Genomic DNA, 12100 nt, shown 5'->3' with positions numbered 1-12100 from the left:
ATGTGAAATATTATGTAGATTAGAAGGGGCAGCCGGGTTATATTTGTTAGGTTTTAACATTGTTTGGCTTAATTTTTAAATGTGGTTATCAAAGCAACGCATGCACATTATTTGAGAAGTCAAATATTACCAAAAGACTTAGAATAAGGGCAATAGTTTTACTTCCCTATACCCCAATCTTTCTCCTGGTGACACTTTTACCTCTTATAGCTTCTTCCTTGGTATCTACCTCTGTGTTTCCAAATCCCACGTTTACACGGCCCTATCTTCATTCTTCGGTTTTGTCATTTTCTGTATTGCTGTTCCACAGTGTGAACAAGTTTCTAGCTTGTTTTTACTTTTGTCTACCATCCCCAGCACACTCTTGGTTAAAACTGTGGTCAGTGTTCATGTTATTATGACTATGCAAATATTGTTTATTGTTAAGAAGTATATCATCTCATCTCATTTTTTTGCCCAACCTTGTTTCTAGAGTCAATAATTGCTTTACTTTTTTATTAGCCTGGTTTTCATTTTTTGTGTGTGTGTTTCGGAGACAAGGTCTCGCTCTGCTGCTGAGGATGAAATGCAGTGACGATCAGGTCACTGCAGCCTAGACCTCCCAGGGTCAAGTGATCCTCCCACCTCAGCCTCCCAAGTAGCTGGGGCTATAGGCAGGCACCACCACACCCAGGCAATTTTAAAATTTTTTGTAGAGATGGACTCTCACTATATTGCCCAGGTTGGTCTTGAACTCCTGGGCACAAGTGATCCTCCTGCCTTGGCCTCCCAAAGTGCTGGGATTAAAGGCATGAGCGACTGCGCCCAGCCTATTTGTCTGGTTTTCCATATACCTATCATTAGTTTTTTCCATATGTTTCAAAATGTCAGCCAAAAGCCTATTGACAATATTTTGACGTACTCTAATAACACAATTCCCAAAATGTACCAAGTCAGTTCCAGGATATCATAGTTCATTCACTGCATAGCACAGATGTACCATAGGATCTTTTGAATTTTCCAAATGATACTCAATATTTGTTAGATATCACAAACTATTAGTTCACTGTTCTAATGTTAGAGTGAACTACAGTTCTTTTATTTATTTTTTTCTCCTTTTTCATACAGGGTCTCCCTCTGTCGCGCAGGCTGGAGTGCAGTGGCACCATCATGGCTCACTGAAGCCTTGACTTCCCTAGGCTCAAGAGATCCCATCTTAGCCTCTTGAGCCACTGGGACTACAGGCACGCAACCATGCCCGGCTTTGTGTTTTTTTGTTTGTTTGTTTTTGTTTTTGTTTTCTGTATTTTGTAGAGATGGGGTTTCACCATATTGCCCAGGCTGGTCTCAAACTCCTGGGCTCAAGCGATCCATCTGCCTTTGCCTCCCAAAGTGCTGGGATTATAGGTGTGAGCTACTACGCCTGGCCCCTGAACTGCATTTCTTACAATAACACTATATCTTTGCAAAGCTGGGTTTCAGCAGTTACTATGATAACAAGTGAGTATTGGGCAAATGTCATAGTGAAACAGAAAATGAAGCTAGAGGTGAACAATCTGATGCAAAGGTTTGAGAAACTGCAGTGTCCAACAGGCACACACATCCCATCAGGAAGTAATTGTGGTTATGTAAGAATAAAATAAAAATAAAAATATTATTTTTCTTTCCATTTATGCATAATATTTTTTTAATGGCTCCAAAGCTGTTAGGGCATAAATATTTATTAAGTTGTTTGGATCTAACTATTTAATAAACAGAACTGTTAGATATTTCTTTTAGCCTGAAGACAGCAATACAAAAATTACTAAACCATCAGGCCAGGTGTGGTGGCTCATGCCTGTAATCCCAGCACTTTGGGAAGCTGAGGTGGGAAGACCACTTGAGACCAGGAGTTTGAGGCCAGCCTGGGCAACTTAACGAGATCCCGTCACCACAAAAAATAAAAATAAGTAGCCAGGTGCAATGGCTCATGCCTGTAATCCCAGCACTTTGGGAGGCCAAGGTGGGAGGATTGCTTGAGGCCAGGAGTTCAAGACAAGCCTGGGCAACATTTTGTAGTGAGACCCCATCTCTACAAAAAATTACTAAGACATCAAGGAAGTCATGGACCAAGAAAAATTGGGAGCTTCTGCTCTAACCCATTAGCTCTGTTTCACTCCTTAGGATTTCCCTCCTGGAACCATCTACGTCTTGCTGCAATCTGCTGTGAAGCTTCCACCTTATGAGCAGGCTTCGCTTTTCTCCTGTGTGGGATCTTCTTTTTCCTGGTCTCATGACACCATTTTTTGTTCTTTCTCGTTTTCCTGGAGCATGTTCTTCAGCTCCCTAAGAAAGGGTATTGGGAAAGTAAATATTTTTAGTACTTGAAGGTCTGAAAATGCCTTTATTCTGCTCTGATTCTTGATTGATGGTTTAGCTGGGTATAGAATTTTAGCTTGAAAATATTTTTCCCTCAGAATTTTAAAAGCATTACTCCATTGTGTTCTAGTTTTTCGTGTTTTTGTTGAGGAGTCAGATGCCATTCTAATTCCCAGTTCTGTGTATGATATCTGTTGCAGGCTGGGCTCCCTTGGAAGCAGACTTAGCATGCAGGATGTTTACTAAAGATTCTCTTGTGGTTAACATTTATAAAAGAGAGAGAAAGGAGGCAGGTTTAGGCAGAAGGAGAAGTTGTACTGCACTGCAGGCTTGAGATAGCCTTCCTTGACCCCAGGGGAGCTCTGGAGCAGGAATAACTTTTCAGAGGGTCCTGAACTGAACCAAGATATCCTCACCTTTATGCTCCAACATCTAACAGCCATTGGATATGGATCACCTAGGCATGACCTGGGGAGAGGTGCCTCTCTGTAACATGTAGAGACCCCTGAAGGGCTGAGATCTGGAAGCCACCTGCTGACATCTGGGACAACACATGTTTTCCTGAAGGGGTATCAGAGGGGCACATCACAGGCTCTATACTTTTTTCTCATTGAAAGCTTTTAGTTCTTCCTGTCACTTAAAAATTGACCTTGATGAACCCTGGAGTAAAGTGACTTCATTTCTTGTGCTGGACAATTGGTGGGCTTTTTAACTGAAGAGAATTATGTCTCTCAACTATGGGAAACTGCCTTATAGTATTTTTACAATTTCCTCCCATTTGTTTTTTCTGTTGTCTTTTGTGGACTGCTGTTGACCAGGCAGACTGAGCCTTCTACATTTCTTCTCTTTCTGGGCTCCTGGGAGGCTGAACAAGCAACAGGCTGATCTTTTTACTGGACAGACTACACATGCAATGTATGGGGTTCTTGCCTCGGGGACAGCCCAGTTATTCCAGAAAGAACCTGCTGATATTCTAGCCAGGAACATGGAGTGTGTTTGCATGGTGTGTGGAATGTGCTGTGGTGTGTGTGGGGGTGGGTGGTATGTGACTGGGGAAATGCCATATCTGGCGAGTGAAGGAGGCCTAGCAATCCTCACTGTTCCCCAGACATCTCTTATGCCTGATACCCTAAAATTCAACTCCTTGGTTCAATTTCCTAATAAAATGAAACTCCAGCCTCTCATCTCCCAGATATAGAGCAAGGAGAGAGACTCTGGTGTTTCAGAAGCTCAATTTACAGCTTTTTCACCAATTCCTCTGGTTTTGAAAATTTTTTGGTAAAATATATATAACATAAAATTTGCCAGTTTTAACCCTTTTTAAGTGTACAATTCAGTGGCACTATGTACATTCACAATGTTTTGTAACCATTACCACTGTCTACTTCCAGAAATTTTTCATCATCCTAAACAGAAACTGTGTACCTATTAAGAAATAACACCCCATACCTTCCTGCCCCAGCCCCCGGGAACCTCTATTCTACTTTCTGTTTGTATTTATTTGGCCATTCTAGATACTTCATACAAGTGGAATTATACAATGTTTTCCCTTTTATGTCTGGCTTCTTTTCCTTAGCATAGTGTTTTCAAGGTTTTTCCATGTTGTAGCACGGGTCAGAATTTCAGTACATCTTGGGGCTGAATAACACTCCATTGCAGGTGTATATATATATATCTCTCTCACATTTTTTTAAATGTATTCATCTATTAATGGACACTTGGGTTGTTTACACCTTTTTGGCTATTTTGAAAAATGCAGCTATTGAGGCAGGAGAATAGAGTCTGGAGGCAGAGAACCTTAGGCTGATCCATGCTGACTTCCTAGAACTGAATCAAGAGGAAAACCCCACCTTTAAGTAACAAAAGGATCAGTGGCTACTCCCTTTGCAACTCCCGACACCTTTTCTGCATTGCAGATGAAAAACGAAAGTACCTCTGATTGGTCCCCTCTTGCAACCAATCAGACTGGTCACAGACCAAGTCTTCATGTGTAACTTTGTAACTTCACTTCGGCCTCTGGTTGGCCACCTTCTGCAACCAATTAGACTGTTGCAGACCACTACTTTATTTACATAGGGTGTAAACCAAGTAACCAATGAAAAAAATCTCTAGGAGGTATTTAAACCCCAGAAAATTCTGCAAGGGGAGTCTTGAACTGCTTGCTCGAGCCTGCTCCCACTCTGTGGAGTGTACTTTTATTTCAGTAAATCTCTGCTTTCATTGCTTCATTCTTTCATTGCTTTGTTTCTGCATTTTGTCCAATTCTTTGTTCAAAATGCCAAGAGCCTGAACACCCTTCACCAGTGACACTCTGCTTATGGGTGTACAAGTATCTATTTTCATCCCTGTTTTTCAATATTTTGGATATATACCTAGGAGCAGAATTGCTGGATCACATAATAATTCTATGTTCAACTTTTTGAAGAGCCACCAAACTGTTTTCCACTGGGGCATCACCATTTTACATTCCCACTAGCCATGCACAAGGTTTTCAATTTCTCTACATCCTCATCAACACTTGTTATTTTCTGGTGGGCTTTTAAACTTTTATTTTTGCAAATTATAGCTATTCTAATTGGTGTTAGGTGATATCTCATTGTGGTTTTGATTTGCATTTCTCCAGTGACTAATGATATTCAGCATATTGGACTCTTGGACGCTGAACCATATAACTAATGATATAAGCCAATCATCTTGTATTGGCCATTTGTATATCTTTTTTGAAGAGACTTCTATTCAAATTCTTTGCCCATTTTTAAAATTGAGTTGTTTGGGGATTTTCGTTGTTGTGTTGTCCATTTGCAGGAGTTTTTATATATTCTGGATAAAGAAGGATTTACTTCTGCCATTTAGCTATTTGTTTTCTGTATGTCTTATATGATTTTTGTTGTTTAATTCCCCCATTGCTTCCTTTTTAAAAATTTAGTTGATTTTTTTTGTAGTGTATCATTTTGATTCCATTTTTCTTTCCTTTTCTATATATGTTTAGGTTATTCTCTTAGTGGTTACCTTGGAGATTACAAATAACATCTTAAACTTACAACAATTAAATTTGGATAATAGTTAGTTTCAATAGAATATAAATACTCTGTTCCTATACATCTTCATCCCTCCTCTTTACATTATTATTGTCACAGATTACATTTTATACCTTATGTACCCATTAACATAGACTTACAATTATTGTTGTACGCATTAGTTTCTTAAATCAGGTAGGAAAAAGGGAGAAGTTACAAACCAAACCAAAAGTATAAACCAAAACCAATCCAAACCAAAGGAAGTTACAAACCAAGGAAAAATAATGTTGGCTTTTATATTTATCTATGTAGTTACCTTTACCAGTGTTATTTCTTCTTATAGCTTCAAGTTACTGTGAAGTGTGTGTGTGTGTGTGTGTGTGTGTGTGTGTGTGTGTGTGTGTGTGTGTGTTTTCCAGCCTGTTAGCATTTCTAGGGCAGGACTATTTGTAATGATCTCCCTCAGCTTTTGTTTTTCTTGAAATGTCTTAATTTCTCCCTCATTCATAAAAAATAGTTTTGCCAAAAGTTGAATTTTTGATTGAGTTTTTTTCCCAGGACTTTAATATGTGACCCCACTGCCTTTTGGCCTTCAGGGTTTCTAATGAGAAATCAGCTATTAAGTTTTTGATGATACCTTGTACGTGATGAATTGCTTCTCTCTTGTTGCTTTCAAAATTCTCTCTTTGCTTTGGGTTTCAGCAATTTGAGTATAATATGTCTCAGTATGGATCTCTGAGTTTATCCTGTTTGGAGTTTGTTGAGCTTCTTGAATATCTATATCATATCTTTCATCAGATTTGGGAAGCTTTTAGCCACAATTTCTTTAAATATGTTTTTCTGCCCCTTTCTCTTTCTTCTTCTGTAATTCCTATAATGCATAGTTATACTTGATGACATCCCATAAATCCTTCAGGCTCTATTTATTTTCCTTCATTCATTTTTATTTCTGTTCCTCAGACTGGATACTTTCAATTATCTTATTTTCATGTTTGCTGATCCTTTCTTCTGCCTACTCAAATCTGCTGTTGAATGCTTCCAGTAAGTTTTTCATTTTAAGTTATTGTATTTTTCAGTTCCAAGACCAGTTTGGTTCCTTTCTTATAATTTCTGATTATTGATATTCTCATTTTTTAGACATTATTTTCTCAATTTCCTTTAGTTTTTTAATTGATGGTTTCTTTTAGCTCATTAAATGTGTCTAAGATAATTGATTTAATGTCTGACTAGTAATTCCTATGTCTGGTCTTCTTCGGGGATGGTTTCTGTCAAATGTTCTTTTCCTGTGAACAGGTCATACTTTCCTATTTCCTTGTATGTTTTGTACTTTTTTTGTTGAGTACTGGACATTCTGATTATTATTGTGGTAATCCTGGAACTCTAACTCTCACACTCCTCAAGGACTGTGGATTTTTGCTTGTTAAGGATGGAGCCATCCATCTGTGATTTTTTCCAGATTATTTTTACAAATTGTGATTGCCTATTGCATGTGGTCCTTGAAGTTCCTGTTTCATTGTCTCTGCAGTCAGTCAATGACCTGACAAAGATTTCCTTAAATGTTTGGCTCCCAAAATTGTTGAGGTGAGGGGAAGGAACAGGGAAGTCATGTCTCTTTAAGTCCCCTCACAGCAGAAAAGCTGCTCTAGCTCTTGTGATCTGAAACAATGGCTGGACTCTGTGCCAGTCCCCCAGAGGTGAAAAGGATCAGCAATCAAAACACACAACTCTAATTTTTGGGGGATAAAGTCCTTACTCCCCACCCTGGCACCAGCAAGGCACACCAGGAATGCAGGCCACTGTCCCCACAGCTGTTTGCCAAGGGGCTGGCAGGTGGGGGATGGTAGCCAGTATGCAAACGTGGAAATGTATTAAAATTCACCAGCTTCTCCATCAAGCTTTCTCTTGGATGCTGAACGTGTTCAACTAGACTGTAGAGTTCCAAAATAGTTGCTTCAGACAGCCCTTGCCAGATCAAAACTTGTTAGGATGGAGGGACAGATTCCTGCAGCTTCTAACTGCAATCTTCTGTGACGTCATCCAATTCCCTTGCTTTTAATCCTCCTAAACTCTCATTCCCAGTCCCAGCTTCCAGAATCCAGCCCCAACACTTGACTGAGGTTCTGTGTTAATGGGCGTGTTACAGGAAAGGGGTTTGGATTCAGACCCCAAGAGAGGGGGGATTCTTGGATCTTGTGCGAGAAAGAACTCAGGATGAGTCTGTAAAGTGAAAGCAAGTTTATTAAGAAAGTAAAGGAATAAAAGAATGGCTACTCCACAGATAGAGCAGCCCCAAGGGCTGCTGGTTGCCCATTTTTATGGTTATTTCTTGATGATATGCTAAACGAGGGGTGGATTATTCATGCCTCCCCTTTCTAGACCATAGAGGGTAACTTCCAGACGTTGCCATGGCATTTGTAAACTGTCATGGTGCTTGTGGGATTGTAGCAGTGAGGACAACCAGAGGTCACTCTCGTCTCCATCTTGGTTTTGGTGGGTTTCTTTACTGCAACCTGTTTTATCAGCAAGGTCTTTATAACCTGTATCTTGTGCTGACCTCCTATTTCATCTTGTGACTTAGAATGCCTTAACCATCTGGGAATGCAGCCTAGTAGGTCTCAGCCTCATTTTATCCAGCCCCTATTCAAGATGGAGTTGCTGTGGTTCAAACACCTCTGACAGGCTCATGCTCACCAGTCTCCTCTAAAGCACCTCAGGTGCTTTCTCTGCTCTGCGTAGTAGGATTGCCTTCCTCCAAGTTCTGCTTTCCGAAATTCATTGAAATCTCTTGTTGCTACTATCTCCTCATTTGTCTTTGTCCTTATTGTTTTACACCTTTTTAAATTGCTTCACTTTCGTGGTGGCAGTGTAACCACCTGAGAGATTCTTCATGCCCATTGCGCAAATAAATACCACAGCATTGCAGTAAAGAAAGAGTTTAACTGACAAGAGGCCAGCCACACCATGCAGGAGACAGAGTTGTTACTCAAATCAATCTCCCCAGAAATTGGAGGACAAGGGTTTTTAAGGATAACTTGGTGGGTAGTGGGTCGGAAAGTGGGGAGTGCTGATTGGTTGGGTTGAAGATGAAATCATCGGGAGGTGAGGCTGTCCTCTTGCACTGAGTCAGCTCCTGGGTTGGGGGCCACAAGACCAGATGAGCCAGTTTATCGACTTGGGTGGCATCAGCTGGTGCACTGGAACAGAAGATCTGCAAAAGCACCAATCTCAGGTTTTGCAACAGTGACTCCTACACCATAATTTCTAATCTTATGTGGCTAATTTGTTAGTCCTGCAAAGGCAGTCTAGTCCCCAGGCAAGAAGGGGGTTTCTTTTGGGAAAAGGCTGTTATCATCTTTGTTTCAAAATTAAACTATAAACCAAGTTCCTCCCAAAGTTAGTTCGGCCTATGCCCAGGAATGAACAAGGACAGCTTGGAGGTTAGGAGCAAGATGGAGTTGGTTAAGTCAGATCTCTTTTACTGTAATAATTTTCTGAGTCATAATTTCGGCAAAGGTGGTTTCAGCAGAGTTGGGACAGGGAGGACAAAATGCCTGGGGTCAGGCACGGGTGTTTAGCGGGAACTCAAGGTTTTGTTACTGTCCAACACCTGATTTCAGTGCAAGGCAGCGCTGCTGCCATTGACTGTCATCTGTTCCTCTGGGTATTGGCTACCATGGTCAGTAGAAATGGTAGGACAGGAAGTTGGCAAGCTTTTTGCCAACTAGTATGGCCAAGTCATGGCAGGAGCATCAGCCCTGGGCTGTGTTTAGGGGAAGAGGAGCCAGAGTGCGATGTCTGGGGCTCCTGGTCACATGACAGGAGGGGATGCTGATTCCAAGCAGACTGGAACCTAGTCCTGCTGAATTCCAGGGCAGTCTGCTACTGCAGCTTTGCTCTGAGTCCCATGCTACATGCCTTAAATTAAATGCGTAAATAATACGTGGCTTTGATGCTGAGTGGGTTCCTGAGCCATCTGGATCCAGGAGGAGTGAGTGAGCCTCTGTGAGCCGGGCTCAGGCTGCCACGCCCATCCCAGTGTCTAATTGCAAATGGGTGACAGTAACTCTCCCAGGCCTTGGGAAGGCATCTCTTTTTCCTGGTCTTTGGTGTTTAATATTAAGTTTCAGCCAAGCTCATGATCACAGCTGTTGTCAAAGGACCTACAGGAAAATCCATTTTTATTGGAGCTGAAAAGGTCAGTTTTCTTGGACGTCTCCATGGTGAAAATAATAAATGCAGCTCATTCATACCCTTATGATATTTAGGCTCTTCAGCTGGAATGACCCTTGGGAAAAGACGCCTGAGATTTTAATTACGTTTCTCGTCCTTCCCACCACAGTTGCTGCAGAAGGGATGGGCTGGCAAGTCATTCCCCACCCTGGGTCGTTAGGTAGAGGTCAGGGAGTTGGCAACCTTGCCAGGGGGCATCTAGCTTAGCCTGTGTGAGCCCCAGTGGACCTGCTGGCTGAGAAGAGCAGTTCATCCACTGGGTCTACAGTTTGGCCCAAAAGTTATGTGGCTTCTGCTCTTCAGGGCTTGACCCATCTTTGGCCTGAACTTGCAGAAGGAGGAGTCTCTTCCTTCTGCCTATCCAAACCCCATCTGCACACAGGGATTCCCTTGGGGGAAGGTGTGAGCAGCCAAGGCTCATATTGTGAGCCTTGCCAGCTTCTGGTCTCTGCAGATTAGCCCAGTACCCAAGGCAGCTCAGCAGCTCTGCGGCGAGACTACTAGTGTCAGAGGCGTGTGAACCAGAGCAACTCCATCTTGAATAGGAGCTGGGTAAAATGAGGCTGAGAACGACTGGGCTGCATTGCCAAACAGTTAAGGCATTTTAAGTCACAGGATGAGATAGGAGGTCGGCACAAAATACAGGTCATAAAGACCTTGCTGATAAAACAGTTTCCATTTTGTAGGTTGCCTGTTCACTCTCATGGTAGTTTCTTTTGCTGTGCAGAAGCTCTTTAGTTTAATTAGATCCCATTTGTCAATTTTGGCTTTTGTTGCCATTGCTTTTGGTGTTTTAGACATGAAGTCCTTGCCCATGCCTATGTCCTGAATGGTAATGCCCAGGTTTTCTTCTAGAGTTTTTATGGTTTTAGGTCTAACGTTTAAGTCTTTAATCCATCCTGAATTGATTTTTGTATAAGGTGTAAGGAAGGGATCCAGTTTCAGCTTTCTACATATGGCTAGCCAAGTTTTCCCAGCACCATTTATTAAATAGGGAATCCTTTCCCCATTGCTTGTTTTTGTCAGGTTTGTCAAAGATCAGATAGTTGTAGATATGCGGTGTTATTTCTGAGGGCTCTGTTCTGTTCCATTGATCTATATCTCTGTTTTGGTACCAGTACCATGCTGTTTTGGTTACTGTAGCCTTGTAGTATAGTTTGAAGTTAGGTAGTGTGATGCCTCCAGCTTTGTTCTTTTGGCTTAGGATTGACTTGGCGATGCGGGCTCTTTTTTGGTTCCATATGAACTTTGAAGTAGTTTTTTCCAATTCTGTGAAGAAAGTCATTGGTAGCTTGATGGGGATGGCATTGAACCTGTAAATTACCTTGAACCTACTCATTTGACAAAGGGCTAATATCCAGAATCTACAATGAACTCAAACAAATTTACAAGAAAAAAACAAACAACCCCATCAAAAAGTGGGCGAAGGACATGAACAGACACTTCTCAAAAGAAGACATTTATGCAGCCAAAAAACACATGAAAAAATGCTCACCATCACTGGCCATCAGAGAAATGCAAATCAAAACCACAATGAGATACCATCTCACACCAGTTAGGATGGCGATCATTAAAAAGTCAGGAAACAACAGGTGCTGGAGAGGATGTGGAGAAATAGGAACACTTTTACACTGTTGGTGGGACTGTAAACTAGTTCAACCCTTGTGGAAGTCAGTGTGGCGATTCCTCAGGGATCTAGAACTAGAAATTCCATTTGACCCAGCCATCCCATTACTAGGTATATACCCAAAGGACTATAAATCATGCTGCTATAAAGACACATGCACACGTATGTTTATTGCGGCATTATTCACAATAGCAAAGACTTGGAACCAACCCAAATGTCCAACAATGATAGACTGGATTAAGAAAATGTGGCACATATACACCATGGAATACTATGCAGCCATAAAAAATGATGAGTTCATGTCCTTTGTAGGGACATGGATGAAATTGGAAATCATCATTCTCAGTAAACTATCGCAAGAACAAAAAACCAAACACCGCATATTCTCACTCATAGGTGGGAATTGAACAATGAGAACACATGGACACAGGAAGGGGAACATCACACTTCGGGGACTGTTGTGGGGTGGGGGGAGGGGGGAGGGATAGCATTGGGAGATATACCTAATGCTAGATGATGAGTTAGTGGGTGCAGTGCACCAGCATGGCACATGTATACATATGTAACTTACCTGCACATTGCGCACATGTACCCTAAAACCTAAAGTATAATAATAATAAATAAAATAAAATAAAATAAAAGCTTAGCCATATCTTGTTTCTTGGTTCCAGCTCTGCATGTTTTTATGTATATTAATATATGTGCACATTGATGTCGTCAGATTATGTTACCATTGTTTGCCAATGATAAAAAAAAAAAAAAAAAAAAAAAAAAAACAGTTTCCAGTAAAGAAGTGGGCCAAAACCCACCAAAACCAAGATGGAGGAGAGAGTGACCTCTGGTTGTCCTCACTGCTACACTCCCACCAGCGCCACGACAGTTTACAAAT

Source organism: Pongo abelii, chromosome 20 (genome assembly GCF_028885655.2).
Source record: "Pongo abelii isolate AG06213 chromosome 20, NHGRI_mPonAbe1-v2.0_pri, whole genome shotgun sequence".
Lineage (NCBI taxonomy): Eukaryota > Metazoa > Chordata > Mammalia > Primates > Hominidae > Pongo > Pongo abelii.
The sequence above is the reverse complement of the archived record's forward strand: the minus strand, read 5'-3'. Positions refer to the sequence as shown.